This window comes from Lithobates pipiens, unplaced genomic scaffold (assembly GCF_037356315.1).
Source record: "Lithobates pipiens isolate NorthernLeopardFrog02 unplaced genomic scaffold, aLitPip1_a1.2 Scaffold_24, whole genome shotgun sequence".
NCBI lineage: Eukaryota > Metazoa > Chordata > Amphibia > Anura > Ranidae > Lithobates > Lithobates pipiens.
The window spans coordinates 22627091-22640576 of NW_027507786.1; the positions used below are offsets into that span (position 1 = coordinate 22627091).

General features: G+C 50.5%; 1 protein-coding gene across 1 annotated transcript in view; it reads right to left on the bottom strand.

The window, feature by feature from the left end:
- The window catches only part of SOX6 (SRY-box transcription factor 6), a 416902-nt gene that overhangs the window by 314951 nt on the left and 88465 nt on the right, over positions 1-13486 (bottom strand).

Here is a 13486-nt window from a genome sequence, read left to right on the forward strand (position 1 = left end):
ATTCCACATCCCTTTCCCGTGTCCCATTCCACATCCCCACCCGTGTCCCTTCCTAGGCCTCATCCCGTGTCCCATTCCACATCCCTTTCCCGTGTTCCATCCTAGGCCTCATCCCGTGTCCCATTCCACATCCCTTTCCCGTGTCCCATTCCACATCCCCACCCGTGTCCCTTCCTAGGCCTCATCCCGTGTCCCATTCCACATCCCTTTCCCGTGTCCCATTCCACATCCCCACCCGTGTCCCTTCCTAGGCCTCATCCCGTGTCCCATTCCACATCCCTTTCCCGTGTCCCATTCCACATCCCCACCCGTGTCCCTTCCTTGGCCTCATCCCGTGTCCCATTCCACATCCCTTTCCCGTGTCCCATTCCACATCCCTTTCCCGTGTCCCATTCCACATCCCTTTCCCGTGTCCCGTCCTAGGCCTCATCCCGTGTCCCTTCCTAGGCCTCATCCCGTGTCCCTTCCTAGGCCTCATCCCGTGTCCCTTCCTAGGCCTCATCCCGTGTCCCTTCCTAGGCCTCATCCCGTGTCCCTTCCTAGGCCTCATCCCGTGTCCCTTCCTAGGCCTCATCCCGTGTCCCTTCCTAGGCCTCATCCCGTGTCCCTTCCTAGGCCTCATCCCGTGTCCCTTCCTAGGCCTCATCCCGTGTCCCTTCCAAGGCCTCATCCCGTGTCCCATTCCACATCCCCACCAGTGTCCCACCCATGCTCATACTATGTCCCTTTCTATGTCCCATTCCACCCCCCTCCCCCGGTGTCATAGTGCAGATACAAATGCCTTCCAACGTACCACTAAATAAACTTCATAAAACATTTGTGAACAGGGCCAAGAACTGCACCGGCACCAGGATTGTGTCATCTCAGTCCAAGAAGTAGACGGCGACCCCGGATGATGCCTGAACAAAGATGGTGCCGTCCTTCTGGAGAGGAGATCAGGTGAAGGCTTTGTCAGAGGGAGCCCTGTGATCTCTGGGAATAAATGCCTGGCAGGGGGACAGACACACCATGAAAACGTTTATCTGCTGAGCGGTCTACTTGGCACACGTCGGTGCTCTCTGCTCCACCCAGCGGTAGCACACGGCGCAATAACTGGCAGCTCCGCACAGCCGCCTCTCTGTGTGTTTTTCCAGAGTCTGAGTCGGGGTTGTGAACTCCAATGATCTGAAAACTTCACGTCTCAGCGATGAATTCCCCAACGCAGACAGAAGACTCACTTGTGTCGCTGCGCTGCGTGTTTATATAGAGCGAGGAGGAGGATGACCATATACATGGAATGAACAATCAATACCAACCAACGCTGGAGAACCCGGGTCTGTACACCCGCTGTGCCCATTATGAGGGGTTCCCACCATCCCTGTGCTGAGTTCCCGGGTCTGTACACCCGCTGTGCCCATTATGAGGGGTTCTCACCATCCCTGTGCTGAGTTCCCGGGTCTGTACACCCGCTGTGCCCATTATGAGGGGTTCTCACCATCCCTGTACTGAGTTCCTGGGTCTGTACACCCGCTGTGCTCATTATGAGGGGTTCCCACCATCCCTGTGCTGATTTCCCGGGTCTGTACACCCGCTGTGCCCATTATGAGGGGTTCCCACCATCCCTGTGCTGAGTTCCCGGGTCTGTACACCCGCTGTGCCCATTATGAGGGGTTCCCACCATCCCTGTGCTGAGTTCCCGGGTCTGTACACCCGCTGTGCCCATTATGAGGGGTTCCCACCATCCCTGTGCTGAGTTCCCGGGTCTGTACACCCGCTGTGCCCATTATGAGGGGTTCCCACCATCACTGTGCTGAGTTCCCGGGTCTGTACACCCGCTGTGCCCATTATGAGGGGTTCCCACCATCCCTGTGCTGAGTTCCCGGGTCTGTACACCCGCTGTGCCCATTATGAGGGGTTCCCACCATCCCTGTGCTGAGTTCCCGGGTCTGTACACCCCCTGTGCCCATTATGAGGGGTTCCCACCATCCCTGTGCTGAGTTCCTGGGTCTGTACACCCGCTGTGCCCATTATGAGGGGTTACCACCATCCCTGTGCTGAGTTCCCGGGTCTGTACACCCGCTGTGCCCATTATGAGGGGTTCCCACCATCCCTGTGCTGAGTTCCCGGGTCTGTACACCCGCTGTGCCCATTATGAGGGGTTCCCACCATCCCTGTGCTGAGTTCCCGGGTCTGTACACCCGCTGTGCCCATTATGAGGGGTTCCCGCCATCCCTGTGCTGAGTTCCCGGGTCTGTACCCCCGCTGTGCCCATTATGAGGGGTTCCCACCATCCCTGTGCTGAGTTCCCGGGTCTGTACACCCCCTGTGCCCATTATGAGGGGTTCCCACCATCCCTGTGCTGAGTTCCTGGGTCTGTACACCCGCTGTGCCCATTATGAGGGGTTACCACCATCCCTGTGCTGAGTTCCCGGGTCTGTACACCCGCTGTGCCCATTATGAGGGGTTCCCACCATCACTGTGCTGAGTTCCCGGGTCTGTACACCCGCTGTGCCCATTATGAGGGGTTCCCACCATCCCTGTGCTGAGTTCCCGGGTCTGTACGCCCGCTGTGCCCATTATGAGGGGTTCCCACCATCCCTGTGCTGAGTTCCTGGGTCTGTACACCCGCTGTGCCCATTATGAGGGGTTCTCACCATTCCCGTGCTGAGTTCCCGGGTCTGTACACCCGCTGTGCCCATTATGAGGGGTTCCCACCATCCCTGTGCTGAGTTCCCGGGTCTGTACACCCGCTGTGCCCATTATGAGGGGTTCCCACCATCCCTGTGCTGAGTTCCCAGGTCTGTACACCCGCTGTGCCCATTATGAGGGGTTCCCACCATCCCTGTGCTGAGTTCCCGGGTCTGTACGCCCGCTGTGCTCATTATGAGGGGTTCCCACCATCCCTGTGCTGAGTTCCCGGGTCTGTACGCCCGCTGTGCCCATTATGAGGGGTTCCCACCATCCCTGTGCTGAGTTCCTGGGTCTGTACACCCGCTGTGCCCATTATGAGGGGTTCCCACCATCCCTATGCTGAGTTCCCGGGTCTGTACACCCGCTGTGCCCATTATGAGGGGTTCCCACCATCCCTGTGCTGAGTTCCCGGGTCTGTAAACCTTCTGTGCCCATTATGAGGGGTTCCCACCATCCCTGTGCTGAGTTCCCGGGTCTGTACGCCCGCTGTGCCCATTATGAGGGGTTCCCACCATCCCTGTGCTGAGTTCCCGGGTCTGTACACCCGCTGTGCCCATTATGAGGGGTTCCCACCATCCCTGTGCTGAGTTCCCGGGTCTGTAAACCCACTGTGCCCATTATGAGGGGTTCCCACCATCCCTGTGCTGAGTTCCCGGGTCTGTACACCCGCTGTGCCCATTATGAGGGGTTCCCACCATCCCTGTGCTGAGTTCCCGGGTCTGTACACCCGCTGTGCCCATTATGAGGGGTTCCCACCATCCCTGTGCTGAGTTCCCGGGTCTGTACACCCGCTGTGCCCATTAGGCAGATGGTAAAGGTCCTCACTATAGATCTATACCCAGAGTCCCCCTTTAACCCCCAGGGCGGAGCTGGGACCAGTCCAGTAGCAGAGTTGAGGACTGGTCCATTCTCTGGTCTCTATTTTTAGCCTCTGCTCTCATATTCTATATTTATTGGTGGATGGTCAGCACTGGGCGGATATCTCTGACATCACCCGGCTTCCAGCTCCGCCCTAACACCAATTCTTCCAAAGTGAAGGAAAACATCCGCCCAACGCGGACTCGTCATGGTGAGTAAGGCTCGTTACTCATCACAAGCCCCAGTCTGAGTGATTAGATCTACACGCTGCACCCCCCACCGGGCCCCTCTCTGACCTGTGGGGGTGGTACAGGTGGCCACACACAGAGAGATCTGTGATCAGTCCAGGCGCCAGCGATTCATCATCCACCAAAGGACCGAACAATGGAAAACCGATACATTGTTCCATCTTATGTTGTATTTATTGTCACTTTGTATTATTATCACTCAATATGGGTAGCGGATCGATCAATAATAAATAGAAATGATTGATCAGAACACATTTAATCGATCTGCATTATGATTGGTTCTCCGGAGCAAAAACAATCCATCAACAAACGTTTGTCAGATTAATTCAACCAAAAGGAGAGTCTCTGGTCTGAGATTTCATCAGATTAGTCACCCTGAATGATCCATGTGGGGCTTCCAATACAGTCAGGTGTTATGGATTCTTTACTGTAAGAGCAGAAACTGGAGTGTTCACTTTAAGGAGGGACAATGTGGATTCTTTGCTGTAAGAGCAGACTGCTGAGTGTGCACTGTGAGGAGAGGCAGACTACTGGCTCTGTACTGCATTGGTAATCAGTCTGTAGATTATTTTCTGAAACACAAAACTCTGATACCTTCACAAATCTTTAGGAGATGCAGCGATTTTGCTGCTGTAAGAATAATCTGTCTGTGAATTCTTTACTGTAAGAGCAGATGGAGGTGTATTCACTGTAACACAGGATAGACTTTAGATTCTCTGCTGTAAGAATAGTCAGGCTGGATTCTTTACTGTAAGGGCAGTCAGTCTGGAGCTTTTTTACTGTAAGGGCAGCCTGCGAAATCTTCAGTATTAGGAGCTGTAGATTATGGGTTCTTTACTGTAAGAGTAGTCAGACAGTAAAACAAATGATTCCCACACTGCAGCAATGACATGATTATCGCTCCTTTTATTGTAAGATTCTTGGCGTATTCAGATGCCTCCAACTTATGACCGATATTTGATCGCATTTTGTTTTTGTGATTTGCCGCTGTGACCTCCCCCCCCCCCCCCCCCCCACATAATACAGATAGAGAGGATCAAAGAGCAGTGATAAAGCACAGGAGCGGCTGACATCACGCATTGTGTTCCGGATTCCTGGACCCGTCTAAGAATGTAAACACGGCCCGGCACACGGGCAGAGCGCGGCGATACGGCGCAGACACAAGCGGGGAGCGCGGGGAAGGTAAATATTCCACGAAGGCCAGACAAATATTGGAGAGGCAGAAAAAGGTTTCTCTATCTGCGCTCCGCGTCTTCCTTCCGCTCCTCGCCGCAACAGATGTTCCATTCCCAGCGACGGCGAGAAGAACAACGCAATTCTACTACAGATTGTTCCACCTCCAATACTTCTCCCCATTCACAGCGCAACCCGCCCTTCCAGACTTCTATCCGTGTGACTGTGCACGCAGACGGGGCGACTTGTTCCGGAGAGACGGAGAACTGCTGAGGGGCAAAACGCAGGACCCCGAAACACTACACTTCTCTGTCATGTCAACCCCTAATATTAACCCCTAACCCCAACCCCTAATATTAACCCCTAACCTAATCCTAACCCCAACCCCTAATATTAACCCCAACCCCTAATATTAACCCCCAACCCCAACCCCTAATATTAACCCCAACCCCTAATATTAACCCCTAACCCCAACCCCTAATATTAACCCCAACCCCTAATATTAACCCCAATCCCTAATCCTAACCCCAACCCCTAATATTAACCCCTAACCCCAACCCATAATATTAACCCCTAACCTAATCCTAACCCCAACCCCTAATATTAACCCCAACCCCTAATATTAACCCCTAACCCCAACCCCTAATATTAACCCCAACCCCTAATATTAACCCCCAATCCCTAATCCTAACCCCAACCACTAATATTAACCTCTATTCCTAACCCCTAATCCTAACCCCAACCCCTAATATTAACCCCAACCCCTAATATTAACTCCAACCCAAATCCCTAAGCCTAACCCCAACCACTAATATTAACCTCTATTCCTAACCCCTAATCCTAACCCCAACCCCTAATATTAACCCCAACCCCAATCCTAACCCTTAACCCTAATCCTAACCCTTAACCCTAACCCCAACCCCAAATATTAACCCCTAATCCCAATCCTAACCCCAACCCCTAATATTAACCCCTAAACCTAATATTAACCCCTAACCCCAATCCCAACCCCTAATATTAACTCCTAACCCCAATCCTTACCTCAACCCCTAACCCCAATAACAACCCCTAACACTAATCCTGACCCCAAACCCTAATATTAACCCCCACCCCCTCATATTAACCCCTAACCCTACTCTCAACCCCTAACACTAATCCTAACCTCTAACCCTAATATTAACCTCTAATCCTGACCCCAACCCCTATTTATAACCCCATACCCTAATATTAACCCCAGCCCCTATTATTAAACCCTAACCCTGAACCTAACCCCAATCCCCAATATTAACATGAACCCTAATCCTAACCGAAACCCTAATCCTAACCCCAACCCCAAATACTAACCCCTAACCCTGAACCCAAACCCCATTATTAACTCCTAACCCTAATCCTAACCCCAACCCTAATAATATTAACCCCCTAATCATAACCCAAAGCCCCAACCATAACCCTACCCCTAATATTTACCCCTAACCCTAATCTTAACCCCAAACCCTAATCATAATCCCTAATATTAACCCCAATCCCTAACCCTAATCATAACCTCAAACACTAATAATAATAACCCCTAATCATAACCCCAACCCCTAATATTACCCCTAACCCCAAAACCTAATCACAATCTCCAATATTAACCCTTATTCCTAACCCTAATCATAACCTCAAACCCTAATAATATTAACCCCTAATCATAGCCCCAACCCTTAATATTAACCCCAAACCCTAATCATAACCCCTAATCCTATTCCTAATCCCTGACCCCAACCCCTAATCCTCATTTCTATCCCAACACCTAATCCTAAACCCTAATATTAACCCCAAACCCCATTCCTAAACCTATTCCTAACCCCTAATCTAACAAAATAAATAATAAGCAAATAAAAAAGTATTAATAAATAAAATAAATTAAAGCCTAACCATCACCTTTAACCCTTACAAAAGTTAAGAAAAATTCTTAAATAAACAATAATAAATGAATAATAAAAGTAGATGAAAACGTTCAAAAACGCGTCACTCATCACATGCAGCCTAAAAACGCGTCACATTTTTGCGCACATTCAAAAATCTCAGAATGTGAGTGCAGCGCGGAGAGAGGCGCTGTGAGCCGCCGTGATGCCCCCTCTCTTACCGATCGTTTTTTTTTCCTCTGAAGTTCCCTTCAAAATAACGGACGGCTCCGCCATTATTACACCACAAGCCCCGACGCCACATTCCCGGGATTTCACAACGAAAAAGAAACATTGAAGCCAACTGACAGTCCGCTGCAGTGGGAAGATGTAGTGAAACCAGCCTTTCTGCCTTGACTGTCTTATCGCCTTCCTGCTGAATGTCCCTTAAAATCTTGAAACGCGTTGAAGTATGGGTTGAACCCCTAAAATGCGTTGGCTGTCTTATCTTATCACCTTCCTGCTATCTGCCGTTATCTCTGGACTGTATCACGGTTGGGGTGGCACCCTTCCCGCCATCAGCTCTTTTCTACAGTTCCATCCCCCAGATCTCCATATGATGTTCTGAATACAATGGAAGCCGGGGATGGCGAAACGCACAAACTCCGCCCCCCCATGCCCCCCCAAAACATATAGATAGCGGGACAGACACAAAGTCGACTTCTTTTCTTTTTTATTGGTCTGGAAATTGGAAGGAACTCACGCCGGGAATATTCAGAGTCAGACGAAATTCTTCGCAGTGCGTTTGGTGGACCGCGCTCCAGTGATGGCAGCGGAACGCGGCTCGGCTCTCAGTGTTGGGCTGTTGTTGGGTCGGCTCTGCGTCTACAATGATAAGGAATAGTGAAGGACCTCCAGAACAGACTGAGATTCCACATAGAGGAAGAAGAGGGCGAATTGACGCGGCCCCCGTCTATCACGTTTCGTCCTACGTCTAATTCCCTTGTCATCTAGAACTGGAATGTAAAGTGGCTCTTCAGCCAGTATGGAGGTGGTGTCTGCGCACGAAGATGGTGCTGCGTCCGCTCTCTGGCAAGACGCACTCCACCGCCAACGCTATTCAGTATGATGCTTTAATCCCGGACGTCATACCGCCACTGGAGAAAATGGCGATAATTACCGGAAAGGACAGAATTCCCCATCCGCAGTCATTCCTATTCTTCCTAATGCTGCTATTCAGAATATACAGAGGACATGTCCCAGGGACGGGATGTCTCAGGGACGGGATTGCCCCAGGGACAGGATTGCCCCAGGGACAGGATTGCCCCAGGGACGGGATGTCTCAGGGACGGGATGTCTCAGGGACGGGATTGTCCCAGGGATGGGATTGCCGGGATTGCCCCAGGGACGGGATGTCTCAGGGATGGGATTGTCCCAGGGATGGGATTGCCGGGATTGCCCCAGGGACGGGATGTCTCAGGGACGGGATGTCCCAGGGACGGGATTGCCCCAGGGACAGGATTGCCCCAGGGACAGGATTGCCCCAGGGACGGGATGTCTCAGGGACGGGATGTCTCAGGGACGGGATTGTCCCAGGGATGGGATTGCCGGGATTGCCCCAGGGACGGGATGTCTCAGGGATGGGATTGTCCCAGGGATGGGATTGTCCCAGGGACGGGATGTCTCAGGGACGGGATTGTCCCAGGGATGGGATGTCCCAGGGATGGGATTGCCCCAGGGATGGGATTGCCCCAGGGATGGGATTGCCGGGATTGCCCCAGGGACGGGATGTCTCAGGGACGGGATGTCTCAGGGATGGGATTGCCCCAGGGATGGGATTGCCCCAGGGATGGGATTGCCGGGATCGCCCCAGGGACGGGATGTCTCAGGGACCGGATGTCTCAAGGATGGGATTGTCCCAGGGACGGGATGTCTCAGGGACGGGATGTCTCAGGGACGGGATGTCTCAGGGACGGGATTGCCCCAGGGACGGGATTGCCCCAGGGACGGGATTGCCCCAGGGACGGGATGTCTCAGGGATGGGATTGTCCCAGGGACGGGATGTCTCAGGGACGGGATGTCTCAGGGACGGGGTGTCTCAGGGACGGGATGTCTCAGGGACCGGATGTCTCAGGGACCGGATGTCTCAAGGATGGGATTGTCCCAGGGACGGGATGTCTCAGGGACGGGATGTCTCAGGGACCGGATGTCTCAGGGACCGGATGTCTCAGGGACCGGATGTCTCAAGGATGGGATTGTCCCAGGGACGGGATGTCTCAGGGACAGGATGTCTCAGGGACGGGATTGCCCCAGGGACGGGATGTCTCAGGGATGGGATTGTCCCAGAGACGGGATGTCTCAGGGATGGGATTGTCCCAGAGACGGGATGTCTCAGGGACGGGATTGTTCCAGGGACGGGATGTCTCAGGGACGGGATGTCTCAGGGACGGGATGTCTCAGGGATGGGATTGCCCCAGGGACGGGATTGCCCCAGGGACGGGATTGCCCCAGGGACAGGATGTCTCAGGGACGGGATTGTCCCAGCTCCGGGATGTCCCAAGGATGGGATGTACACCGGTGAAGGAGCGTTGGGCGGGGTTCTTTGCCCTCCGGGTTGGTGGGCCATAGTGAAGGTGGGTTAGACATTTGCGCTCTATTTCGTTCCAAATCAACAAATTCAGACAAATTTTTCCATTATTCAGATATCCGGATTTCCTAATTAGTAACAAATTTAATCTCGAAATAATGAAATTTGCCTGAAAATTTAATCCAGTTCGAAAACTAAATTTGAATTGAAAATCGTATTCGAAAAAAAGGATAGAATAAAACAGAATAGACAATAAAGAAATAGAAAGAATAGAATAGAAAATAAAACAGAATAAAAATTAAAGGAATATAATAGAATAGAAAATAAAGTAATAGAATAGAATAGAAAATAAAATAAAATAACAGCATAAAAAAATATTGAAAATAAAGGGAATATAATAGCAATAAAGAGAGTAAAATAGAACAAAATAGAATAGAAAATGAAAGAATAGAATAAAATAGAATATAAATTAAATAGAACAGAATAGATTCGAACAGAAAAAAACACAATAGAATGGATGGAATAAAATAGAAAGAATTTAATCATCTTCTGAAATTTGAATTATGAATAGAATAAATTAGAATAGATTACAATAGAAGAGAAAATAATTAAACACAATAGAAAAAATAGAATAGATTAGAATAAAATTGAAAGAATAACTATCTTCTGAAATTGAAATTTTGAAGATAATAAATTCTAATTTAAATAGAATAGAAAAAGGAATAGAATAGAAAAGAATAGACTAGAATAGAAAAAAAACAATAAAATGGAATTAAATAGAAAGAATTGACCAACTTCTGAAATTTTAATTTCGAATAGAATAAATTAGAATAGAACAGATTACAATAAAAGAGAAAAGAATTAAACACGATAGAAGAGAATAGATTAGAATAAAATTGAAAGAATAACCATCTTCTAAAATTCTAATTTTGAAGAGGATACATTCTAATCGAAAGCGAATAGCAAATAAAGGAATAGAATAGAAAAGAATAGAACATAAAAAAGCATAAAAATAGAATAGAAAATAAGGGAATAAACTAGAAAAGAAGAGTGTAAAAGAGAATAGAATAGAATATAAAAGAATAGAACATATAACTTAAAAGAATAGAACAGAAACAAATAGAATAGAATATAAAAAACAATAGAATGGAATAAAATAAAAAGATTTAACCGTCTTCTGAAATGTGAATTTTGAATAGAATAAGTTAAAATAGATCCCAATAGAATAGAAAGAATTAAACACAATAGAAGAGAATAGAAAAAATAGAAGAGAATAGAGAAGAAAAAAATACAAAGAATATAAACATCTTCCGAAATTCAAATTTCGAATAGAATAAATTTGAATTCAATTCGACCAAATTCGTAAAATTCTAATTGAATTAAAAAATGAACAAAATAAAATGTATTCCTAAAACCAATTTAACAAATTTAACTGAACAAAATTATTTAACCAACGAAGATAAAGATTTTTTTTTCTGTTCTGCACGTTTAGTTACAACAATCATGAGATAATTAGTAAAAGTGTGAACATGTGCGACTAACGCGTTTCATGGATTATATCTCTTCCTCAGGTCTAAGAATGTCAGATCGTTACATTTAGTTCCATATATTCTATTAGAGTGTAAGCTCTCCGGCGCAGGACCCTCCTACCCTCCTGTAACGTCTTCCTTTACAATGTAAAACAAACAGCGCCATATAAATCCTGTATAGTAATAATATAGAAAGTCGCAACGCGTCTGCAGAACGGGTCTACATCTCCCTTCACCCCATTCCACCCCTGCTCCCCACCCCCCACATTCAACATCCCACACCCCCCACATCCCACACCACCCCCTGCCCCACCCCACAATACCCCCACCCCACAATACCCCCACCCCATCCCTTTCCAACTCTTCCAAAGTAGCAAATTCAGAAAATGGCAAATTTAGGAATCATTTGCTGCTGTTTGGCCTCCATCTCTCCCCCCTCCATCCTGCCCCTCCCTATCCCTCCATCTCACCCCGCTCCATCCTGCCCCTTCCCATCCCACCACCTCGCCACGCTCCATCCTGCCCCCCTCCATCTCACCCCGCTCCATCCTGCCTCCCGCCATCCTGCCCCTCCCCATCCCACCCCCCCGCCATCTCACCCCCCTCCACCCTGCCGCCCGCCATCCTGCCCCTCCCCATCCACTGCCCACCATCTCACCCCCCTCCATCCTGCCGCCCACCATCCTGCCCCTCCCCATCCCACCGCCCGCCATCTCACCCCCCTCCATCCTGCCGCCCACCATCCTGCCCCTCCCTATCCCACCGCCCGCAATCTCACCCCCCTCCATCCTGCCGCCCGCCATCCTGCTCCCCTCCATCCTGCCGTCCACCATCCTGCCCCTCCCCATCCCACCACCCGCCATCTCGCCCCCCTCCATCCTGCCGTCCACCATCCTGCCCCTCCCCATCCCACCGCCCACCATCTCGCACCCCTCCATCCTGCCCCCCTCCATCTTGCCACCCGCAATCCTGCCCCTCACCATCCCACCTCCCACCATCTCACCCCCCTCCATCCCAACCTCCATCCCTATAGATATGCAGGTTCCTCCCTTCACACCCACTTTATAGGTTGGTCCCACCCGGACCATGCCTATGCATATGCCACCCTCCACCCTGCCGCCCGCACATTTCTCCAGACTTCATCCCGAGACCCTCCGGTCATTTCACTCCTTAGAAGTTGGTGGGTGTGACTGCGGGGGGGGGGGGAGGGGCGGTGAGCGGGGCGGTGGGATTTTTGGGGAATATCGGTTTTGGATGGAGCCAGCCTTCCATTGCCGGCGGCACCCCGCGGGGAAGACATGAAAACAGTGGTTGAGTCAGCAGCAGGCGCCGGCGGCTCCTCGGTGTCACGTCTTATTTGGATTGATTTCACATAAACGGCGAGAGATGAAGTCCTTTTGTTGCGCGGCGCGGCGACGTATTGTCATTGTGACACGAGTCGGGAAGCGAGCGTCCTTATCTCTCCTTTGTTGCTCCTCATAAACACTTCATTACATTGTAAATACAGCGATTTCCCCCCAGCGTGACGCTGCAAACACTCTCAGCTCCAGACGCACACAATCCAGGAGGAGAGATAACAGGCTGCCGCCACCAGCTCCATCTAATTACATCTGATTACCGCCGCAACGGGCCAACCGCGCAAGGCTGACGATTTAACCAACCTGGAGCCGCGCCGCGCTCGGGGGAACGCCGATCTGCCTTCTGTACCGCATTTCTTCAACAGTTCCCTCTACAGAAAAAATATCTTTCCTTTTGGATGGAGTGGGGGGAGGGTTAGAAGATAGAATTCCTTCACTTCCTGTCCTGGAGACACAACAGGAAGTGGACTGAAATCAAGTTGTCACTGGAACGAGTGTCCCCCATCGGAAGATTTCCCCTCTCTTCCTGTTTTGGTGACAACTGCAAAATTTTGGATTTACCATAACTTTCTGTACCGCTGACACCAGGATATATAGAGAGGGCGAATCTCCGCTGAAAGTTAAAATCAGACTTGCGGTGGGGGGTTTGTTGCGGCGTACTGTCCGCATAAATCCCACCAACTGTCCGCATTTCCTCCACCCACTCTCTCCCCAATTCACACCCACTTTATGGGCTGGTCCCACCCAGACCCCGCCTCTAGATGTGCAGGTTCCTCCCTTCAAACCCACTTTCTGGGCTGGTCCCACCCGGACCCCGCCTCTAGATATGCAGGGACCTCCCTTCACACCCACTTTCTGGGCTGGTCCCACCCGGACCCCGCCTCTAGATATGCAGGGACCTCCCCTTCACACCCACTTTCTGGACTGGTCCCACCCTGACCCCGCCTCTAGATATGCAGGGACCTCCCTTCACACCCACTTTCTGGGCTGGTCCCACCCGGACCCCGCCTCTAGATATGCAGGGACCTCCCCTTCACACCCACTTTCTGGACTGGTCCCACCCTGACCCCGCCTCTAGATATGCAGGGACCTCCCCTTCACACCCACTTTACGGGCTGGTCCCACCCAGACCCCTTCTATAGATATGCAGGTTCCTCCCTTCACACCCACTTTATGG